General features: G+C 40.4%; 1 protein-coding gene across 1 annotated transcript in view; it reads left to right on the plus strand.

The window, feature by feature from the left end:
• The window catches only part of GRM8 (glutamate metabotropic receptor 8), a 1454623-nt gene that overhangs the window by 307385 nt on the left and 1125279 nt on the right, over window positions 1–21959 (plus strand). The window lies entirely within an intron of this gene.

Below are 21959 nucleotides of genomic sequence, written 5' to 3' on the forward strand. Positions count from 1 at the left end.
GTGCACTTAACTTCTTTGGTCCATGGCCGAGGCCTGTTCTGAGTGAAACCTATCCTGTTAGACTGCTGTATGGTCTTGGCCACTGTGCTGCAGCTCAGTTTTAGGGTCTTGGCCATCTTCTTATAGCCTAGGCCATCTTTGTGTAGAGCAACAATTCTTTTTTTCAGATCCTCAGAGAGTTCTTTGCCATGAGGTGCCATGTTGAACTTCCAGTGACCAGTATGAAAGTGTGAGAGCGATAACACCAAATTGAACACATCTCCTCCGCATTCACACCTGAGACCTTGTAACAGTAATGAGTCGAATCCCACTGGGGAGGAAAAATGGCTAATTGAGCCCAATTTGGACATTTTCACTCAGGGGTGTACTCACTTTTCTTGCCAACAGTTTAGACATTAATAGCTGTGTGTTAAGTTATTTTAACCACTTGCTTACTGGGCACTTAAACACCCTTCCTGACCAGACCAATTTTCAGCTTTTGGTGCTCTCACACTTTGAATGACAATTACTCAGTCATGCAACACTGTACCCAAATGAATTTTGTGTCCTTTTTTTCCCACAAATAGAGTGGTATTTGATCACCTCTGGGGTTTTTATTTTTTGCGCTATAAATGAAAAAAGACCGAAAATTTTGAAAAAAAACGCATATTTCTTTGTTTCTGTGATAAAATTTTGCAAATTATCATTTTTTTTCATAAATTTTGGCCACAATTTATACGACTACATGTCTTTGGTAAAAATAACCCAAATTAGTGGATATTATTTGGTCTTTGTGAAAGTTAGAGAGTCTACAAGCTGTGGTGCGAATCGCACAAAATTGATCACACCTGATGTACTGGTGGCCTATCTCATTTCTTGCGACCCGAACAAGTCAGGAAAGTACAAATACCCCCCAAATGACCCCTTTTTTGAAAGTAGACATTCCAAGGTATTTACTAAGATGCATGGTGAGGTTTTTGATGTTGTCATCTTTTTCCCACAATTCTTTGCAAAATGAAGATTTTTTTTTTTTTCTCACAAAATTTTCAATGTAATAGGTTATTTCTCTCACATGGCATGTGTATACCACAAATGACACCCCAAAATACGTTCTGCTACTCCTTCTGAGTATTACGATACCAAATGTGTGAGACTTTTACACAGCCTGGCCACATACAGAGGCCCAATATTGAAATAGCACCATCAGGCGTTCTAGGAGCATAAATTACACATCTTATTTCTCAAACACCTATTACAGTTTTGAAGGCCCTGGAGCACCAGGACAATGGAAATGCCCACAAAGTGACCCCACGTGGCACTGACAACACGTGGCACTGACGACACGTGGCACTGACAGATGGCACTGGAGGCAGATGGCACTGGAGGCAGATGGCACTGGAGGCAGATGGGGCTGACAGATGGGGCTGACAGATGGGGCTGACAGATGGGGCTGGCAGATGTCGCTGGCAGATGTCGCTGACAGATGGCACTGGGGCTGGCACTGGCAGATGGCACTGGCAGATGGTGCTGGCTATTTGCTCTGGCTAATTGCTCTGGCAAATGGGGCTGGCAGATGGCACTGCGGCTGGCAGATGGCACTGGCGCTGGCAGGTGGCACTGGCGCTGGCAGGTGGCACTGGCAGGTGGCACTGGCAGGTGGCACTGGCACTGGCGGCACTGGCACTGACGGCACTGGTGCTGACGGCACTGGGGCTGACGGATGGCACTGGCGCTGGCAGGTGGCACTGGCGCTGGCAGGTGGCACTGGCACGTGGGGCTGGCGGCACTGGGGATGACGGCACTGGGGCTGACGGATGGCACTGGTGCTGGCAGGTGGCACTGGTGCTGGCAGGTGGCACTGGTGCTGGCAGGTGACACTGGCAGGTGGCACTGGCGGCACTGGCGGCACTGGGGCTGACGGCACTGGCGGCACTGGGGCTGATGGCACTGGGGCTGACGGATGGCACTGGTGCTGGCAGGTGGCACTGGTGCTGGCAGGTGGCACTGGCACTGGCGACACTGGCGGCACTGACGGCACTAGGGCTGACAGCACTGGGGCTGACGGATGGCACTGGCACTGGCAGGTGGCACTGGTGCTGGCAGGTGGCACTGGCACTGGCAGGTGGCACTGGCACTGGCAGGTGGCTCTGGCGGCACTGGAGGCACTGGGGCTGACGGCACTGGCGGCACTGGGGCTGACGGCACTGGCGGCACTGGGGCTGACGGCACTGGGGCTGACGGATGGCACTGGCGCTGGCAGGTGGCACTGGCGCTGGCAGGTGGCACTGGTGCTGGCAGGTGGCACTGGCACTGGCAGGTGGCACTGGCACTGGCGGCACTGGGGCTGATGGCACTGGGGCTGACGGCAGGCACTGGCGCTGGCAGGTGGCACTGGCGCTGGCAGGTGGCACTGGCGCTGGCAGATGGCACTGGCACTACTGGCAGATGGCACTGGGCTGACAGATGGCACTGGCACTGGGGCTGACAGATGGCACTGGGGCTGACAGTTGGCACTGGGGCTGACAGTTGGCACTGGGGCTGACAGTTGGCACTGGGGCTGACTTACAGATCCTCTCTCTCCTCACACGCTGTCTCTGTGTGAGGAGGGAGAGACACGGCAATGGGAGATGATCTCATATGTTTACATTTGAGATCATCTCCCATTGGCAGCTGCGATCGCGCTGTGAACAGGCGCTTTGATTGGCCGTTCACGGCGATCTGTATTTGCCTGTCTCCGGGAGACACGCAAATACAAAACTTCCGCGATGCGCGCCCCCGGCGGCGCGCATTGCGGAAGTAAACACAAGGCCGTCCAGGGACGGCCAGGCGAAGGAACCCGCCTGCTCTACGGCCGTCATTCGGCTATAGGGCGGGCGGGAGGTGGTTAAGGGGACTCAAAAAAAGACTGCTGTGCTAATACTTTTGACAGATTACATCATATATGCAATTTACATTTTTGCCTATAAAACCACTGTAGGGGTCTTAACTTGTTGAAGTGCAATTAAACTCAAAAACAAAAATGTAGTATATTGAATCATACCAGTAATTTGATGCGTTGGCTGAATTAGACTAAAAACATTTTAAAAAGTACACACAATACCTGTTGATCTTCCCTGAAATGAAATGTATTGGTCACTTCCGGTAAGATGGATTGGAAGCAAAAACAATGTTATATCTCTTGTGTAAACTAGTAATACAATCAACCCTATGCAAATGAAATTTAAAACGTTAGACATGTTGAAGTTAAACCTGGTTGGCAACCGTGGCACATTCCTTAGATATGATGGAGGAAAAAAAAAGCCTAATGCAAGCACATTGGTGCTACCATATATTCTTTTTATGTCAAGACAAATACTTATTTTCATGTTTTGAATGAAATGGGGTATTAGAACTCTTTTTAGGTTTTTACTGCTAAACTGGTGCTCGTTTAAAGAGATTTACCTCAATTTCTTGTTCTACTAACAGCTGGTTTAGCAAAGAGAAAGTGAGGGAAATTCTGCAACAGGGACACAAACAGTAATAAAAATCTATCTAGGGTTGCACCGATACTAGCATTGGTATCATGGCGATACCAAGTATTTGCACAAGTAACGGTACTCCTGCAAATGTACTAATACCTGAAACCGATACTTTCAAGCCCAGTTCTTTGAGCTGTCAGTGGGTCTCCCCTGTTGACAGCTGAAGTGTCAAAGAAGTCCGGTAATTGGAGCTGTCCAAATTTTATTTATTGAAGCTGGCAATGTTTATTAACAACAATGCTCAGCCACTGAAACACTAAAATAAAAAAAGTATATATATATATTTACACATTTCACATTGAAAAAATGCAAAATTAAAAAAAAAAATCTATTTATTTCATTTGTAAATAACTTTTTAATGCTTTGCACCATTGCTGACAGCTGAAGTTGAAAACAAAACAGTTGCGGTAGGTATTGGTAATTGGTATGGGCGAGTACTAAAAAAAAAAGTATCAGTACTCGTACTCGTAAAAAAAATGGTATCGGTGCATCTCTATTTCTATCCATACCCTTCTCTACTAAAGAGTACTACTACTAATGCATTTTTATTAATGTCTGTGTTGTTGTTGCTGAAAACTTAAACGTTGTCATCAGTACAGGGAAAAAAAGTAAATCTCTCTAATAAAGCCCCGGATAGCAATACAAAGCTTAAAAAGAAAACGAAAAAGAAGTTTTGGCTGAATAAACATGTTAAGCCATTTCTCTGCATGTTTTCCCTTTTATACAGACCATATACTTTGAAATTCTATATATTGATTTATTGGAGAAGATTTCAAAGAGATTCAGGTTTCAAAATTTGTCACGTTATAAATTGATGGCCTCTCTATTACAAACTGTCATGGCAAAAAGTAAATTATATTCCTAATAGTAAAATTTCAGCTGTAGAATTTCATCGTTGTAAATATTCTAACTACATCACAAAATACTGTTACAATTTTGAGTTTTTTTTTTATTAATGTGGCAAATTTGGGCTCTGCACATCATTTTTTTCCCAGTAAGCCATAACATTGCTATGAGGGAATATTCTGCTGGAGACTGGCTGCAAGTTACAATATGCAGTCTTCAGATCTGTGAACTGAGAATGTTACATCACCAAGATGAATAATTTATGTACCGTATGAGTATGTGTGTTCTACTTCAAACCAGAGTTTAAAATGTATAAATGATTTTTCAGGAAAGGGCAATCGGACTATGAGGATTTAAATCCCAGTGCAAAAAAATAGGAAACTGGAAATTTTTTTTAATGCAAACGATAAAGTCAGAGTAGATGTGAATATGAGCTAAATTAGATGCAGGAAAATGGAGAAAAGAATTGTGGAACCAAATGATATTTGGCAAGAGCTGAAGTGTATAAACTACCAAAGAAAAGATGCTCTTGAATTGATTTCTGCCGCTTTGGAGAGGATTTAATGTGAGTTAGATGTTGGCTTTTTATTGCACTGCTCTGCCCAGATTTACCTCACACTTCAAAGCATTAACAAACCATTATACCATTCAAACTGTATTTGATAGCCTAGCTAATCTTATGCAACTGATTTTACAAGGAAATTAAAAAGCTAACATGTTAATTAAGTAACAGATGAAGTTATGAGAGTAATGAAAAGTTTGGGGACGGCAATTGCAGAAAGATCATTAAAAGAGTACCTTAAGGAGTAAGTTGTTTTGAATTCAACAGTTTGATACTGTAATGTTCTTTCAGTATATACATCAATTTTTAACCAAGTGGGTTCTGGTCCCAGTTGAATCATTGTAATGCAGCTTGGTCATAGTATCTCCTAATATTATGAACAATGGTTGTTTTCCTAATGCTCACATCTTAGTAAGTGAAGGGCTATCAAGGAAGAGGACTTGTATATGCAGGTCCCTGCCAAAGTAAAGATGGTAGATGAAGACAATTCCAGCACCTTTAGTAGCTATGCAATTGAACATGACTATTCCTATTTCTTCTGCTGTACAGAGAGGAGCCACAGGGATGAAACATATGTAGACACAGGAACAAACAACCCTCCTCACATTCCCTAATTCACCTTATGCTTCATCATTTGAGAGCGCCATCGGAGGAGCGGGACAGTGAGTACACATTGTTATACATGACCAATCATACCGGCAGTCTGTGTGGGATACTCGGAGCCTCAGTATCCATTCATACACTGGCTGGATTGGATGTAATTGCTGAATTTCATATGTGACTTTGACTGTCTGTATCCCGCTTGTGGGGACTATATTTGGGGCTCCTGCCTGGTCTGCCCTCTCCTCTGTCACCTCAGGCGGCATTTTGGGACCATCCACAGTGCACATCCATCCTACAGAGAGACCATCCAGCCCCCCAGATAACAGTCAATTTTCTAATTCTTACTGTGGACTTCCTGACAGGTTCATTGCCCTTCTATTTCCGTTCCATAGGAACCGGGCATTGCTATCACTTATTTAGTTCATTCTCACAGGTGTTAACCAAGCAGCAAGACAGTTTTTTCCAGCTTTCCCTGTTCAGACAGAGCTACTGCATTCACCCACTGTGGCTCTAAGGCGCAGAGCTTCCTGTGCAAGGCACTGGAGGCTGCCTTGACTCCATTCATCTCTGGGCATTGCATATTGGTGTCTCGGGGTAACATATTGTTTTAGGGGAGGTATGTGTGGTTCCTGGTTCCAGCTCTACAGGGAGGACGTTTAGTGGTCTACCATTGGGGGAGGTGGAGGTTGGATAAGAAACGGCTGGCTTCCGCTGCTTAGGAGGGAGGGGTGTGGGTTGTTGGAGGTTGGGGGCTAGTGGGGTCTTACGGGCAAGGGTAATACAACATGGAGATTTGTTGTGATGCTTTTTAAACTTTTGTTGCAATAAATTGGAATGAGGATATAACCCTGGGGTGTGCACTTTTTTTTTTGGTGTCATTCTGCTGCTTGTGAACACACCCAACCATTATACATGGAGGTGCCCTCATGCTTAGAATATTATCAGGTTTCCAGTTTGGTTTTCTTTTTTCTTTTTTTTCAGTGTTGTTGTCATCTGGGTCCAAATGAGAAGATTCTTTCAATTTATGCCCAGCAAACACAACAGGAAGGGAGCTGAGATGTATCCAAAGCAAGTTAATGATAGCTGTCATCAAAACAAGTGCCCCCACTAGACATGTGCATTTGTTTTCGTCCGAGTGCATTTTCATCTGAATTTCAGGTATTTTAGTTTTCGTTTTGACAAATGATAATGAAAGTGCAGAATCCGAAAAACAAAAGATCCGACATAAATAAATGCTTTATTTTCATTTTTGTTGTTATAACAGTTCGATATAGAATAGGAGATTCGACGTGACTCTGACAATAACAATCTGTGTCTATTGAACCTGTGGTCGAATGTGCCTAACCTTACCTCTATTAGTCCAAGATTATATAGAGAAAAGATTAGACAGAGAGAAAATATTCAACATAGAGAGAAAAGATTCGACAGAGAGAAAAGATTCTGGAATTGGGTGGGGGAAGTAAAATAAAAATAATGATGGTGATGAATATTATTGGCTGATTGTAACCAAAGAGCAGTAAAATAGCTATAACTAAGTATACACGTACAGCCAACTTACTTTCACTTACGATTGCTAGCAGACACTGAATCATTTCAAAAGACAGTCAATCTTAGCTGGTCTGTTTGAATTTTCACTTGTCAGAGAACCCAAATTATTATTAAGCATAAGCACAGCAGCAGAACAATAGTGAAGCAAGCTACAGTTCAACTTAGCTTTTTCCTAATAATCTGCTGCTATTGTGTTAGTGTGAGAACCTTATGGTGATACTAGTGTTGTTGCTAGTGTTGTTGTGATAGCCTCAGAGGATGCCTGTGTTGTGGGGGGATTTATTGTTATAGAATCTTGTTACCTGTCTGATCAGTGATCGCTATCACCAGTCCACCAGTTTTTGTTTTGAACAAGTATATAATATATATACAGAAACACTTGTAGATGGCCCAGGAACGTCCTCCAATGCCTCCATGTCGCTCTCACAATGGGCTGCCGCCATATTCGTTATTATCAGTCACTCACTATCTGACACCTGACACTGTGAGACTTAGACCATTCATTCAATATGAACGACGGAGATTCGACAAAGCAACGAAAAACACACACGTTTATAATAATATTTGACGGAGCATCGTAACTGTACAATGCTGCCATCGTACATTTCTGGAGTCAAATGCTCCACCTATAGGCTATATAGAGTTTAGCAGCCCCGTCGAATCTTCTTTATACATTTGACAGACACCATAAGCCTTCAAAGACAGATTAGACCGTAATTCATGTGAATTTTTGGATGAATGCAATTTTTGAACGAAAAACGAAATAAATAAAAACGAATTTCGGGAGTAACTAAATAAATAAATTTTTCGGACAAAAACGAAATTCCGAAACAAAATATTTCACTCTGCACATGTCTAGCCCCCACTGGGGGAGTTGCTGTTCTGGCGACAGTTGAACATTTTGATTTCTCCCTGTACTTTCAGTTTCAGATATATTAGTCACCAGGTCAAATAAAAAGAGGGAATCTACATAACAGGGACACAAACAGAAACAAACTCTGTCAGGTTCTACTCTCTTACCACTATTCAAAACTAAAAAAAAGATGTTACTTTAAATAAAACATACTATTTATTTTCACTTTTCAGTAAGTGCCTTTTTTTATGACTCCCATGCACTTTTGGACATCATCCTTGAAGTGCTGTAAAGGCTAAAAAATGTTTTACCTTCATGCATTGTATGCATGAAGGTAAAAACCTTCTGTTTTCAGCATCGCCCTCAGCCCCCCTAAAACACATCTGAGCCCCATCCGGATCCAGCAATGTGCACAAGATATCTCCCTCCTCATTGGCTGAGACAGCAACAGTAACCATTGGCTCTTGCTACTGTCAATCACAGCCAGTGAGCCAATAAGGAGAGAGTGGGGGTGGGGCCAAGCCAATGCTCTTACTATCTCTAGATTCCTGTTGTGTCTTCATAATAATAATAGAAAGTGAAGAAAAATCCCCCTAATGAGACACAGAAAACTGTGTTTTTGACCGTTCCCTACTTTATCAAAAAAATATTTGAGTTTTAAAATGAGATTTAACTGATATTCAATTCCAGCACCAAATCAAATAGAACATGACTGAAGTAAAACGGGAGTACAAATAGTAAATAGGATGTCTTGTCATTTATTTATTTTTTGCTATCAAGTCTTGTCTTTCTTGTATATGCTAGATGAGGGCATGTTGGTAATAGTGTAGCTAAAAATACAACAAAGTGGGGAAAGACATTTCCTATCAGAGTAACTTTTTTTTAAATAATTGTGTCTCTTAAAAGCAAAGTTCATAGAGTGCTCTGTTTATAAAAAAGAAAAAAATCAAAACACTAAGAGTGAGCAGCACTTTGTTGAAGATTTTACCCTGTCAAAAGAACTTGCTGTCTTCTAAACTAAAATTGTTCTATGATAAAGTTACCAGAAAGACTGGAAAGGCATATTACAAATAATGGACAAGACTATCCTGTGCTAAATAATTCTGGTATATAAAGTCTGGCAAAAATATATGCATTATTCTAATAGAATATGATTAAGATTATCTCAATATACTGAACTTTTTGCCCCCTTTACAACTGGCTGATGATATGCTAAAGCCAACTTAGGATATACTGTGTACATTAGACTTTAACATGACTTTGCAACCAGGAGTGTTTTTGTGTCTAGCCTTACCTATACATCTTGCAATTCAAGTGTCTTTGATTTCATACCAACCAAACCCACCATCTTCATGGAATCTGTGGTTTTTTCATTGTGCATTGCTGGTATTTTCCAGTTCTTCTTGTTTCTCCCACATTTCTAAAATGTATTGGTAGGCTAATTTATGTCAAGTGACAACTTAGTCTACATCAGAGCACCTCACCAGAACTGGGTTCTGACCCTTAGAATCACCCATCTATGGGGCTACAGGAACAAGATGGCTAGGCTGTGGAGACATGGTTCAAGTATAAGGTCAGAGTCTGAGCAGAAGTCAAGGCAGATAAGAAGATAAAAGGAATGGGAGTTGCAATAGGGGCAGACGGCACAGGATCGGGCAATCTGGGTAAGCAACAGGAGTAGCAGGAGAAAAAGGGGGATGATTCCACACAGTATAAGGCAGAAAATAAAAGAGAGAACTGAAGCCCCTACAGCAGGGGTGCTCAACCTGTGGCTCTCCAGCTGTTGTGGAACTACAAGTCCCATGAGGCATGGCAAGGCTGAAAAGTACAAGCATGACTCCCAAAAGCAGAGGCATGATGGTACTTGTAGTTTCACAACAGCTGGAGAGCCACAGGTTGAGCACCCCTGCCCTACAGTATACTACCACTTGAGTGAAGTACAAAAATAGAAAAAATAAAAAGTTTAGGTGTGGCACTGTTCCTTTAAAATTAAAGCTTGAAAATGTATATAATAAAGTGACAAGTGCTGGAAAAATGGGTGTGATTTTATTTTAATGACCTGAATAAATGAGTTAATGTCCCTTTAAATCAGTGGTGCCTGATTAAATATTAAATGATCCTAGAAGTGTGAAGTGCTGTGAGGGTTATATATCCTACCAATAATTTAAATAATGCAAATATATGATATAATTAATAACACAATAAATATTACAATAAATGAAAATTAAAAATAGAAAATTAAATAAACGTCCATCTAAAACATCAAAATCCAATCGAAAAAATCCATAAGTGAAAAATAGCTACAAAGTGCTGAAGAAATAAATAAAGTGATGAGTGCTCATAAAGTGGTAATGATCCACAAAAGGAAAACATTTTATCCTTTCTTCCTAGTACAGTGCTTGCAGTGCAGGTGGCTAATCCGTGCTTTTATTAAAAATGCACTCACCAGATGTTCCCTACTCCAAATTAAAATAAATGGTTTTAAGTGATAACCTTACTACTTTTCTTCCTTACATATTAACTAATTGGAGGATCGCTAACACCACAAATGACCAGTCTTCTAGGGTGCTACACAGGGTGGGGTAGGGAATATCAGGCGAGTGCATTTTGAATAAGAGCACGGATTAGCCACCTGCACTGCAAGCACCGTATTGGAAAGAAAGGATAAAAAGTATTCCTTTTGTGGATCATTATCACTTTATGAACACTCATCACTTTATTTATTTCTTCAGCACTTCATAGCTATTTTTCACTTATGGATTTTTTCTATTGGATTTTGATGTTTTAGATGGACTTTTATTTCATTTTCTATTTTTATTTATTGTAATATTTATTGTGGTATTAATTATATCATATATTTGCATTATTTAAATTATTGGTAGGCTATATAACCCTCACAGCACTTCACACTTCTAGGATCATTTAATATTTAATCAGGCACCACTGATTTAAAGGGACATTAAATCATTTATTCGGGACATCAAAATTAAATCACACCCATTGCCCATTTTTTCAGCATTTGTCACTTTATATGTACATTCTCAAGCGTTAATTTTAAAGGAACAGTGCCACACCTACACTTTTTATTTTTTCTAACAGGAGTAGCAGACACTATAATAACTTCACATACTAGTTAGCTGGCAAGAAGGCACAGTACTGGCCACCATAAAGAATTATATTTAAATACCCTCTGAGACCAATGTTAATGTCCAGTGCCAGCGAGGCAAACCAATGCAGGCTAAGACACACACACCTACGCACTCTAATGAATGTGCTCCAACACGTGCATGCCCAGCCATTGGCAAAAAGGCCTTACACCATAAATGGACAGGATGGGCCAGGCTCTAGGATGAACAGATGTGGGTATTGGAGGTATTTTAACCCAATGGTTTGTAAATAATCCTTATATTCAAACATATATTGTTCACTTGCATTGAAAAGTAGGAAGGTAACCAGCAATGTAATCATTATTATTATTGAGTATTAGTGTATTTTGTTGAAAGGAAATCAAGACAAGTGATGTTTTTATCTAGCTTTTTGATCAGTTTCAGACTTCCTGAAATACATCTCTGGAAAACATATACTGTACAAAACATCAATAATCCAAAAAGGAAAAAGACTATTGATCCATTATGTATATAAATCATGTAAGCTTCAAATAAATTGTATTGCCAGCAAAAAAAAATCCATAATGTGAGTCATTAGCTATATATTTTCAGCCTAGCAAAATACTACATTTAGAAAACTGAAATGTCAGTTGGAGTAGAAACAATTAAGAAATTAATGCTTCAATTTAAATATTTTAGCAATAACATACAGGTGTATGTAGGAAATGTAATTTATTCCTACAGCTTCTAATTCCTAGCGTGCTCCATGTGAGTTAAAGAGAAAGTGTTTTTGAAATCAATGTATTGCTGACTTTATAGTAAATATTGAACTACTGTATATATAGGTAAATTAACCTTGCTTTGTCTCTATTTTGTTTGTATGTATTTAATGAAACTGGTTAGACCAGTGAAGACGGCATCTCTATTACCCCAAAACAGGATACTTAAAGTGACCCTGTTACTATGGAAAAAATGCACAAGCACCCTGTAAAATACATTTTATACTTATTATTCTGGTAAGCAATATGATATACAGGCATACCCCACTTTTAAGTACACAATGGGGTTTATTTACTAAAGCTAGAAAGTGCAAAATCAGGCTCACTTCTGCGTAGAAACCAATGAGTTTGCAAATTTTATTACAAAAGCTTAATTGAACAAGCTGGGGTTAGAAGCTCATTGGTTTCTATGCAGAAGTGAGCCTGATTTTGCACTTTCCAGCTTTAGTAAATAAACCTCATTGTGTACTTAAAAGTGGGGTATTCCTGTATATTTGCTTTCTCAAACTTTGGCTACCACTGCTTTTTGAAACTTTTGGGTGTGTTGGATAAAGTGTCCCCTGCTGGGTGCTGTGGTTCTTCCTGCTGGCTGTTACTTCACATTTATTTGCTGTAGTGATATAGCAGCTGGAAGGAGGAACTACCAACCCTGCAGGGAAAACACTATGCAGGAGACATCGGAGTTTTACGCCCTTGTTGCCAAATCATGTACATGTACATTATTTGACTTCAAGTGATAATAGCGTGATGATGCCTGTAGCTACTGGCATCATCCTGGTATTGATTTTTTTAGGAGGCAACCGGCTTTTACAGGCAGTGGGAGGGGTCACTGCCCCACTGGTGCCTCTCTGGGCTCTACATTCCCTCCGGCAAGCCCAGAATGAATCAGGTTTACCATAGAGCTTGTCCAGGACTGTAAGCAATGAGCAATTTCGGCACTTCTGATTTCCCTGGATGTAAACAACGTTGTTTTTAATAATATTATGTATTACTAATATATATTTTGAAAGCATCTGATCACACCAATGTTAGTATAATCAGATGCTTTAATGGGCAGAGGAGACAATTGTGTGCTGTTTGTATGCAAGACAAGTTTGGGGCCAACGCCCTTCGGACAAAAGTCCACGATTTTGTCTGCGGAAAATCTGACCGTGTGTATGGGGCTTAAATTGCTAAACCATAAAAGCTTTTAAATCTGCCCCATGGAGATTTTTATGCACGAGCATGCACAATTTTAAAGTATGACATGTTAGGTATCTATTGAGTATTATATTGTGTTTATGTGCATTTAGATTAAAGTATATTTTTTTAGTGGCTGAAGAACAGCAGCACCCGCTGCTCTTCAATGTGCAGAGATTTTAAAGCAGTATAAATGTTTTTTTTTCTTAAAATCACAAATATTATACTTACCTGCTCTGTGCAATGGAATTGCACAGAGGGGCCCTGAACCTCCTAATGTGGGGTCCCCCGCCAGCGATCTTGCCTTCTCCCCTTCTGCTATCTGCTCACAGGATTTAATTGACAGTAGCAGAAGCCAATGGCCCCTGCTCCTGCCTCTCTGTCCTGTGAATGCAGTTACATAGCTCTTCTGTTTTATGTATTTTGTTCTTTCGCAACAGAATCACCTTGAGGGGTTTATTCAGCAAATAATCACTTATTAGCTTTGTTAATTTACTGCACCTATTATAACATCCATTGGAGCAAATTAATGCAGATTTGTGTAGCCTTAATAACCACCATGCTAAAGCCGAATGGCAGCTACAGCTCGACCAGACAGTTCTACGAGGACATTATATGATATCCTCTCGTGATTGCATGGCATCGCATCACACTTAGGACACAGCTAATCACAGATCACTGCTGACTTTGTTTTAAAATCTGCTTTCACAAAAGCTGGCTATACACTATTGACCCTTGTACACACGGGTGGAGATTCCAATGGAATGTGTCCTATCGGACCGTTTTGACGGATATTCCGACTGTGTGTGGTTTCCATCGGACTGTTTCCATCGGATATTCCGACGGACCAACTTTTCCAACTTGCCGGTAAAATTTTCCGACAAAATACTCCGATCGGACATACTCCGATCATGTGTAGCCTACTCCGACGGACAAAGTGCCACGCATGCTCAGATCAAATTCCTAAACCAAAGCTATTGGCTACTAGCCTGAACGTAGTCCCGTCGTAACGAAATAACGTCTTCATGTTATGTACAATCGGATTTTCCGACAACTTTGTCCGACCGTGTGTATGCAACAGTTTGGGACAAAATCCGTCGGACAAAATCCAATGGATTTGGTTGTCAGAATGTCTGGCTGTGTGTACAAGGGCTTAGATTTCCATGAACATTCATATTAAGGTTTGTGTGAAAATTTTCAGAACATAATAAGAAATATCGTTACCTTTTAACACTCAATTTTGTAATGAATGGACTTTGTCAATTGAAAGTCACATATACTCTAAGGTTGGGTTCACACCAGTGCACTGCATTTTGGCCCCTTTTTGGGCGTGTGTTTTAACTGCTTTTTAGCCATGATCCCAATAACTTCTATTAGGTTGTGCATTTTTGCCACATTCTCTGAAAGTGCACCAAAAGTCCTGCATGCAGCATCTTTGGTGCACTTTCAGAAAACATGGAAAAAATGTGCAACCTAATAGAAGTCAATGAAACCGCAGATAAAGACACAGGTAAAATGCACTTAAACTGTGCATGCACCCATGCTGCCACCAAACCACAGCACACCAATGTAAACCTGGCCTTGGAGTCCTTTAAGACAGGAGGCACTCTTACTGCCCTCTGAAAAGTGATTCTGCAGTGAATTGCTTTTGAGAGGGTGATATGGTTGACAGGTAGAAGGTGTGGCTCAGCTGCCTGCTTTTACCACCACCTGGCTGTCCATGTTAAACAGTCAGTATGGTGGCCATACATGGATCAGGCCAACTTCTGTACAAACAGCCTGTAAGATTTTTCCCACTCGATCACCACCGAAGGCTATAGTCAGCTGTGCTGATCAGTGTATTGTGACAGCAGGGACATCTCCCCACCGTCAGAATATAATACCCCACAGAGAGAGGATTCCCACATCCACATTATAGGGGAATGAAGTCATTTTTTTAATTCAACCAGCTGGATGAACAAAAAAAATAAAAATACTAATCTATGGGTACTTTAGAAATGTGTTCATTTTGAAACATTTATTCATCCTGCTCCTTCAAATTTTCTCATTACCGTGTTGGAAAATGAATGCTGATTTGACCCCACTAATAACAAGAAAATTGAATGAATGTTCTTAAAACAAACACATTTTAACACAATTCTACTAGTGAAGTTTAAATCTGAAAGAATCTGTTTATTCATGTTTTGCATTGTGTGCAACATGGCCACACAAACTGATGGTGCATGCCTACAAACTGCTTCAAAGGTTACCAAAACATGTTGGCATACAGTATGCTCCACAAATGTACTTAAGAATCTGTGCAGTCATGTTACACAGCATTTTGAGCTGTCTCAGCAGTTGACTTTTCATGCCCACAAAAGTATTGAGCTGAGTACTGAGCTAATGGGCCATTTTTGATATATGTTGCCAAACTTCCCCAGACAGTTTTAAAAAAAAGAGATGGTGTACAGTTGAATAATAAACTGTTTCCTGTTAAGACAATGTCTAAAGTAATATTCCAAGGTCTATTTTGATTTGACAGCAACATGATTTGATATTTCATAGACAGATTACCAATATGCAAGCAGAAATCCAGCCTTGAATTATCCACACTGTGAATACTGTGAAGGGATTTTATCACACAGAAACAACCTTGACGTTTGGGACATCAAGGTATTATTTTCAGGGCATCCATTTTTAAATCGGATACTATGTACAACAGCTACAGGCAATTAGTACATATCTAGGTGCTGCAGAACTACAAATCCCACACTGCCCTGCCAGATAGCTGGTGGCTTTATACATTGGATGGCACAGCATGTTGCAAGTATTAGCATTTGCACTGTAAATGTATAGAAAATCTGTTACTGGCATACAGTATTTTTTTGCATATGAGTCATAAGGTAAATTCCTATCAAACTTTTTTTCACAATAGCATTTTATTGAAGCAAAGTTAGAGATTCGTACTTATACAAACATTCTTTTTTGTATATAACATAACATTAGAAATAAAGATTCACAGATAGGCATTATACCTAAGAACTGTTGATGTTTGGATACAATTTTTTCATTTTAAAGTTATTACAATTAGAGTCAATAAACTGACAGGGTTTTATGGTCATGTATCAGAGGGCCAATATTGTATAGATTTTGTTTCAAAGAAGAATGATTCATAACTTGAAAACTGCTATTATTTGCTTAGAGTTTTCATTTATGTAACCTGACGGGTACGAAAAGTAGATGGATAAGTAGTGTAAAGGGGGTAAAAGAAAAGATAAAACAAGAGAAGATAGAAAAAGGATTCAGATAGGCTGTGATGTTGCTAAGTATCAGTCTACCCTCAGGTAGCCATCAAAGCTTTATATCTTTATATATATAGAGTACTAATATAACCAACGCTCTCCACAGTTTGTTCAATTTCTCTGTATTTTCCAGTGCTATGGTCCTAATTTCCTCCATGCCATATATTGTGCACATCAAGGAGCCATTCTTTGATTGTGGGCGTTTTGTGGTTTTCCAATGTCTTGGGATTAAGGCTTTCACTGTTGAGAGTAAATATCTAGTAAATGATCACTTGCATCTTTTCATTGGGCCATTAGATATATGTAATAAACAGCAAGCTGCTGTTAATGGAATTGAGGTATCTGTAATGTGTTTGATGGTGTCATAAACCTTTTGCCAGAATGGGTGTATCAGATCGCACTCCCACCATATATGTTGCGTGGTATCTTTGCCCCATTGCATCTCCCGCATAAATGCGAAGCCATTGGAAACCATGTATGGAGTTTGAACTGTGTATTGTACCAATTTGTTAAGTTTATAAAATATTTCTTGGATACATGTGCTAATTGAACATTTGTGTATAAACACACATGCATGTAACCATTGATCCTCATTGAACACAGTATTTAAAGCCTCTTGCCAAAACCTCTTGTGTTTATTTAGTTCGGTGGAGTCTGGGGATTGTAACCAGGTATATGCCAGAGAGATTGTTTTTTCAGTTTTTCCAGCCTTTAGACAAACCTCTTCAAGTGGTGACAAGGGTCTAATGAAGTGTTTAGGTCTATTGGTGTTGGAGATAAAGCCTTATATCTGTCTGTATTCCCATTGTGACAGTGCATTCTGACTTCTTTCTCTATTCATCTTTATTAGTGATTTTGCCCTGCCATTAGCAAAACAGTGCAAGGATTTTTTCCTTGTCCTCTTTCTTGTCTAATCATGTTTTCAGGCCTGGTGGGAATTCTGCATTATTACTTATCAGTGTCAGTGGGCATGGAGGTGAGGTCAATCTGGTTTCTTTAATAATTTTCTGTGTATTTTTTTGAGCGTGGCTCCTATTATTGGGTGTTATTTCAGGTGTATAGGGCCTGTTTTCTAGGAAATCTATGGTGTATATGTTATTGGAATAGTTCCTATACTATTGTCCAGACTCACCCAGTCCTTGTTGTCTGTGTGACAATTCCAATCAACTATGTAATTAAGATGTGAGGCATAATAATAATTCCTGAAATTTAGGAAGCCCATGCCTCCATTGTGTTTATCTTTTGTAGGTAGCGTAAACTGATACACGGGTTTTCGGAAGCCCAGAAAAATCTCCTAGTCATGGAGTTCAGAACTTGGAAGAAGCTTAATTGTAGCAGAAGCAGTAGAGTCTGGAAGAAGTACAGATTTCTAGGCAGGAGGTTAATTTTTATTATGGTCAAACCAAGAAAGTATTTTAGGGACTATTTCTCCAGATCTTTGTTAATATTTTGAAGTAATGTCCTAGCTTCTCTACCCGGATTAAACCACACCTGTTCTGGACCGATCAATAGATGCAGTAGTGGCCAGGATTTTTGTGAATAGTTTTAAATTTATATTAAGAAGTGAGATTGGTCTATAATTGGAAGAATCTAATGGGTCTTTCATAGGGTTAGGTAATATTGTAACATGTGCTCTCAGGAAATCTTCTGGTATTTCTCTAGGATCTTTTTAGATAGTTCAGGGATTTCAGAAGGTGTGGTTTCAAGAGTGATGGGAAGGCTTTGTAATAATGTTCAGTGAAGCCGTCTGGGGCTCGCCTTTTTCTTGGCTTGAGTGAATGTTTTGTAATGATTCATCTTCTGTTATTGGTAGCTCTAACTGCTGTACATCATGATCTTCCAGTGTAGGTAACCTACTATCTATAAGAAATTGTTTGAGCAATTGAGGACGTGTTCCTATTAAGTCTGCTGGTTTGTGTGGTTGTGGTAAATTGTACAGTTGTACAGTTCAGAATAATATTTATGAAAAATGTGGCCAATTTTTTCAGTGTCATGCATTAATCGACTGTTTATATTTTTATGGTTGGTATATTAGTAGATACACTATCTCACAAAAGTGAGAACACCCCTCACATTTTTGTAAATATTTTATTATATCTTTTTATGTGACAACACTGAAGATATAACACTTTACTACAATGTAAGGTAGTGAGTGTACAGCTTGTATAACAGTGCAAATTTGCTGTACCCTCAAAAAATAACTCAACACACAGCCAAATTGGACCCAAGGTGTCAATATTTTGTGAGACCACCATTATTTTCCAGCAATGTCTTAACCCTCTTGGGCACGGAGTTCACCAGAGCTTCACAGGTTGTCACTGGGGTCCTTTTCCACTGCTCCATTATGACATCACGGAGCCAGTGAAAGTTAGAGACCTTGCGCTCCTCTGCCTTCCATTTGAGGATGCCCCACAGATTATAAATAGAGTTTAGGTCTGGAGACATGCTTGACCAGTCCATTACCTTTACCCTCAGCTTCTTTAGCAAGGCAGTGGTCCTCTTAGAGGTGTGTTTGGGGTCGTTATCATGTTGGAATACTGCCCTGTGGCCCAGTCTCTGAAGGGAGGGGCTCATGCTCTGCTTCAGTATGTCACAGTACATGGTGGCATTCATGGTCCCCTCAATGAACTGTAGCTCCCCAGTGCCGGCAGCACGCATGCAGCCCCAGACCATGACACTCCCACCACCATGCTTGATTGTAGGCAAGACACACTTGTCTTTGTACCCCTCACCTGGTTGCCACCACACACGCTTGACACCATCTGAGCCAAATGAGACCACAGGACATGGTTCCAGTAATCCATGTCCTTAGTCTGCTTGTCTTTAGCAAACTGTTTGCAGGCTTTCTTGTGCATCATCCTTAGAAGAGGCTTACTTCTAGGATGACAGCCATGCAGACCAATATGATGCAGTGTGGGGCATATGGTCTGAGCACTTACAGGCTAACCCCCACCCTTTCAACCTCTGCAGCAATGCTGGCAGCACTAATACATCTATTTCCCAAAGACAACCTTGGCATATGATGCTGAGCATGTGCACTAAACTTCTTTGGTCGACCTTGGCGAAGCCTGTTCTGAGTGGAACCAGTCCTGTTAGACCACTGTATGTTTTTGGCCACCATGCTGCAGCTCATTTTCGAGGTCTTGGTTATCTTCTTATAGCCTAGGCCATCTTTATATAGAGCAACAATAGTTTTTTTCAGATCCTCAGAGAGTTCTTTGCCATGAGGTGCCATGTTGAATCTCTAGGGACCAGTATGAGAGAGTGAGAGTGATAACACCCAATTTAGCACACCTGCTTCCCATTCACACCTGAGACCTTGTAACACTAACAAGTTACATGCCATTGGGGAGGGAAAATGGCTAATTGGGCCCAATTTGAACATTTTCACTTTTGTTGACAGTGATTTAGACATTAATGGTTGTGTGTTGAGGTATTTTGAGGGGGCAGCAAATTTACACAGTTATAAAAGCTGTACATTCACTACTTTACATTGTAGGAAAGTGTAATTTCTTCAGTGTTGTCATATGAAGAGATATAATAAAATATTTACAAAAATGTGAGGGATGTACTAAATTTTGTGAGATACTGTAGTTGTATCTCTTTAAGTGCTCTCACAAGGAATTTTCCAGTTTTGTCATAAAATAAGCCCTTTTTTAGGAAGAGGATTCGTTCTCTGCACTTTCAATTTAGTATTGACTCCAGCTTTTTGCATAGTTCTAATAGTTCGATGACTAGCCAACGCTTGTTTATGTTGAGCTTCTAGATTGCTAATTTTAGCTACCAGCTCATGCATTTCCTTCTCAGCTTCCCGCTTTTACCTGGCTCCCATTCTAACAAATTCTCCTCTGATCACTCATTTATGAGCTGCCCATATGGTCCCATAATTCCTTAGCCGCATATGGGGATTTTCCATAGTTAGGGCCTGTGTGCTTGTTATATTTAATTTTTTTGGATAAGGTTTCAAAGGAGAGGCTTGTGGAGTGTGAGGGGGTGTAGAATTGAGCATGGGGATCCTGAATTCCCGATACCATTCAGGGAGATCGATCAATGGTAAATTCAGCTGCTTGCAGAAGTACGGAATATCCTCTGGTAGTCGCCGGTAGTGTTGCTTGCCTTGAAACGTGGCATTAAGGACAAAAGGGAATCTCCATCTGTAAGGTATCTCTTTCTCTCTTAGAACTGCAAGCAAGGGAAGCAATGCTCGTCTGTTTTTTTTTTGTTTTTTTTTAAATATTTTTTTATTGAAAGGATAAAACAATACATTGAGTATCTCAAAACAATCGGTACAAACAAGCCATATTTTGGACAAATGAGACCTACAACAAACCAGTCATGAGACCTAAATACAAGTTCTCTCGAAGGAAAAGATATCTATCCTCTCAGGATTTATCAGTGTACATAAAACTATTCACTATTCCTATAGAATAATGCATTGTAAAACAACAAAACACAGAAAGATTCCAGAAAAATAGTTGCATAAATTTAAATAATTTTCCTGGCTTCGATCCAAGGTGACCACTGCGAATACAACCTATAAGATTTCCCTTCTATTGAGGCCAGAATCTGTTCATATTTAAAAGTTTCATCTACTTTTTTAGTGAGCTCACTAACATTAGGAGAGATAGGAGTTTTCCAGTTTCTAGCAATTAGGAGCCTAGCTGTGGAAAGAATTTGAACCGTAATCATTCTTAGAGATGGGGGGAATTGATCAATATTCAGATTCAAAATTGCTAATTCTGGTGTAGCTGGTCTGATAAAGCCTGTAATTTTGGAGATTAATGAGAATACACCCCTCCAAAAACTTCTTAGATGGGGGCATTCCCATATCATATGCATCAATGTTCCAACCTTCCCCCAACCTCGCCAACAATCATGCGAAGCACCCTTTGTGAACTTTGCCGTAATGTAGGGGGTGTAATACCATCCAAGCAAAATTTTCTGCGTAGTCTCCCAGTGAGAGATGGACCTAACGAATCGAAAGTTACTTCATATCACCATCTTCCACTGGTCTGCTGAAAAGGATAAAGCAAGATCCCTCTCCCATTTCTGGACGGGAGACATCCTGCTGAAACGGCCTTTCTCTTGTAACAAGTCATAGAAAAGGGAAATCCCCCCTTTAAATGTCGTCTCGTCAGACCAGAAAGACCATGCCTGATGTGGTATTTTAATAGAGGAACCCCTATGTTGGTTAAGAAAGGAAGCAATTCGTAAATAGGTGAACGCAGCTGATGGTGGCAATGAATATTTACGTTCCAGGGTTTCAAACGGGATTAGCCTGTCTTTCTCCCATAGGTCCGATACGCGTGCGTTTCCCCTTTGCTCCCAGATTGTTAGATCTAAATCCTCTAAAACAGAGCCTAAAGAGGAGATGGGAGCATGTATCTCCGTCAGGTTCTGATGGTCAGCAACGCTTTGGATAAAATTGTTCCATGTGTTAAGTACCAAGGTGATAATGGGATGATCTGATTTAAATGTCGAGCCGGCAAAGGAGGAGGCCAATAATGTAGCGTATAGGGAGTTGGGACCTAGCCATGATTGCTCTATCGCCACCCATTGTTTCCCTATCTGATGCTGAAACCAAAACTTCAGTTGGTCTAACAGACAAGCCATATAGTAGTCTTTTAAAATAGGAAACCCCATGCCGCCCATCTCCCTTCTCCTGCAGAGAATAGTCTTGGGGCATCTTGGCCTCCTCCCCTGC

This window comes from Lithobates pipiens, unplaced genomic scaffold, assembly GCF_037356315.1.
Source record: "Lithobates pipiens isolate NorthernLeopardFrog02 unplaced genomic scaffold, aLitPip1_a1.2 Scaffold_8, whole genome shotgun sequence".
NCBI classification, from domain to species: Eukaryota; Metazoa; Chordata; class Amphibia; order Anura; family Ranidae; genus Lithobates; species Lithobates pipiens.